Raw genomic sequence first — 3,396 nt, forward strand, 5'->3', positions numbered from 1 at the left:
ATAGATAGAGTAATTAGAAAACACAAAGGAGAGGGTTATTCTGTTATGTTTTGAGTTGAATTTTGGAGGGAATTTCTTTTGGGGGATGCTCATGTGTGAGAGGAGGCTATGGAAGGACTGAGTGTGAGCAAAATTGGGGTGTATGATGTGAAAATCCCAAAGAATCAATAAAGAATTACACTATTAAAAAAAGAATTACATTTTAAATACAAGTTTTCTATGTGCATTTATCATAATATCTGTAAGAATGCCTTAAATATGCTGTCTAATTCCATTTGGGCTTAGCATACGAATGTTATAGTGCATATACCAAAACCACAATCCTATCTAAACAGGACGAAGAATAGTTTATTCTGAGAACAAATAAGAGTGACCACTCCCCAGGACCACAGCTTCAAATTGCCTAAAAACCATGTTTCAATGTCATACCAGTTTCATGGAGTGCTTATGGTGACAGAACATAAGAGGGTCAAATAATCAAGACAGAGTTAAAATACATTAGTGGGAACATCAGGTGGGTCATATTTTTACTCCTTAACTAATCCATTGTCTTTTAATTTTGTCTTAGTGAAAGTTAAAGTTCTTTTGTACATTTAAAAAATTACTTAGTATTCACGTGACTGGGATTTAGGTAGATAAGTGAGGTAGTCAATGAATGGCTCTTAAGTGTGCTAATGATATCACAGAGAATATCTGGACATTTAGCATCATAGCTCCCCAGAACCACAGGAGTTCTAGTCAAGCAAGCATCTTTGTAGAACATGGTTTTCAGATTAGTAGGATTTTTAATGTGTGTGTCAGTGTGTGTGTCCGTGTATATATATGTGTGTGTGTGTGTGTGTATATGTACATGTGTATATATGTGTGCGTATCTGTGTCTCTGAACATATTTATATATGTATGTGTATGTCTATGTGTATGGACATGTGCATTTGTGTGCATGTGTGTGTTTGCAGGTGTCCTAGGTATGATTACCAGAAGCTGGAGATAAAGATGCTTGTGAATAACTCAGTGTTGATTTTTGGGTGCTAATGTTTTCTTAACTACCATGACATCTTTGCAGCCCATGGTATTAAAGAGTCTTTTTCTATTATCAAATTTTTTTTTTGTTTAAAAAGTCTGTTTTGGGGTTTGAGTTACCTCATTCAATATGTTTTTATTTTCTAGATCCATTAGCCTCCCAGAAAAAAAAAATATAATATAAATTCACTCATAAGTAGCTTTTAGACATAAAGCAAAAAAAAAACTAGCCAAAGGCCACAACTCCAGAGAAAGCAGACAACAAAGAGGACCATAAGAGAGACATATATGATCAACATAGGAGGGTGAAAAAGAATAGATCTTCTTAGTAAACTGGGAACATGGGAGTCATGGGAGAGGGGAGAAAGGGGGGACAGGAAAAAAACATACTGCTCAATAAAAACAATAAAATGTAAATTAATATAAAAACTCTTTTCTCATTTTACATACCTATCCCAGTTCCTACTCCCTTCCCTCCATCTGCTCCCCCCACCTTCCCAGGACTCCAGCTCCCTATTTACTCCTCAGAGAAAGTAAGGCTTCACAAGTGGAGTCAACAAATTCTGACAGATCATTTTGAGGCATAATCAAGGCTCTCCTCCCACTATATGTAGCTTGAGCAAGGTATCCCTCCAAAGATAATGCATTTCAAAATGCCAGTTCAAACCCTAAGGAGAAATCCTAGTCCAACTCCAAGAGGCCTCGCAGACAACTCCCACCACATTCAGTGGACCTAATTTTGTCCTATGCAAGTTTCTCTGTTTCTAGTCCAGATGCAATGAGCTCTCACTATCAGGTCAGGTGGTTCTGTGGGTATCCCATTTTGGTCATGACCCCTTTGCTCCTCCCTCTCATGGACGGTTTTTCAGAAACTTGGTCCAGTACTTAGCTGTGGATGTCAGCATCTGCTTCCATCAGCTGTTGGAGAAAGGTTCTGGTTTCAGGGGAGACCAGTTCAGTCACCCTCTACACCATTGCTTTGGGTCCTAGTGGGGTATCATTCTTGTGAATTCCTGAGAATTTCTCCTACTGCCTGGTTTCTTGCTAGCCCCATAATGGATCCCTCTGTCAAGATATCCCTTTCCTTGCTCTCACTATTTCTCTTCCTTCCCCAGTCTAAACCATCCCATTCCCTCATGCTCTCTTCTTCAATCCCTTTCTCTCCCCTTCCCTCCTGCCCTCCCTTTCCCCACAAACACTCCCAGTTTTCTCAGGAGATCTGGTTGAATTCCCCTCCCCAGGGAGGTTCATATACGTGTCTCTTAGGGTTCTCCTTGTTTCCTAGCTTCTATGGGGCCATGGACTATAGGCTGCTTATTATTTGCTTTATGACTAATAGCCTTTATCTTACAATTGAAATAATTCTAAATTATAGCATATATATATATTCCTTTAGAGCAGAGCCAGTAGAAGCTACTAATGTGGCACTTTCCCACTGATGATTCTGAATCTACTTAAGAATAAATTATTCACTTAGAAATGTAAACTCTGTGTACCTTTTGAAATAACACAATCTAAATTGCTGACACACTAGTCATATATACAGAACCACTCATTGTGATTATTCATTTATTTGGACAAACAAATGTGGTGTTCATTTTTGATCACTATAAGTTGTTTAAAACACGCATTTAATTATCCATACTGCATTTTTAGAATACTGAAATATTCTAATTTCTCAAAGAAAAAGGAGCAAGGCACTAATGGTCTGTGGGAATGGATGTGTGTTGTGAGGTAGGGGGCATGTGCTGGTTACAAAATTATGTGCCTTAGTGAAACCTGACATTACACAGTTGTCCATATGCTTTTAGAGCTCCCACACCAGATTTATTCAGCAAAAACTGTCATAACCAAACTTTTTGTATTATCTTTGGATTGATATTCTTATATCTTTGTTCCTAAGTGTATAGGTGACAGGATTCAGAGCAGGTGTGATAGCAAAGTCAGCAATAAACAGGTATTTGTCAATCGATGATGTGGGGAAAGGCCACACATAGAGAAACATTCATGGAGTGAAAAAAAGAACAACCACAGTGATGTGTGCTGACAGAGTGCCCAACGCATTGGACAAGTCCCCTGAGGACCTTTTCCAGACGGTGATCAAAATGAAAACATAGGAGAGCAGAAGCAGGAAGAAGGTTCCCATGCTCATGAAGCCACTGTTGGCAGCAACAACAAACTCAAACTTGTCTCTATCAGTGCATGGGAGTTGTATGATTCGAGGAAAGTCACAGTAAAAGCTGTCTACTTTGTTAGGACCACAGAAAGGCAGGTTTATAACAAAAGAGAACTGGGACAGGGCATGGACCACACCAGTTACCCAGGCAGCAATTACAAATGAAATGCATATTTTAGGGCTCATGATGCTCAGGTAGC

General features: G+C 39.0%; 1 pseudogene; it reads right to left on the reverse strand.

The window, feature by feature from the left end:
- Nucleotides 1–2,884: 2,884 nt before the first annotated feature.
- Nucleotides 2,885–3,394, reverse strand: LOC101984085 (annotated as a pseudogene).
- Between the last annotated feature and the right edge of the window lie 2 nt (nucleotides 3,395–3,396).

The sequence above is a fragment of the Microtus ochrogaster genome, unplaced genomic scaffold (genome assembly GCF_000317375.1).
Source record: "Microtus ochrogaster isolate Prairie Vole_2 unplaced genomic scaffold, MicOch1.0 UNK221, whole genome shotgun sequence".
Taxonomy (NCBI): Eukaryota; Metazoa; Chordata; class Mammalia; order Rodentia; family Cricetidae; genus Microtus; species Microtus ochrogaster.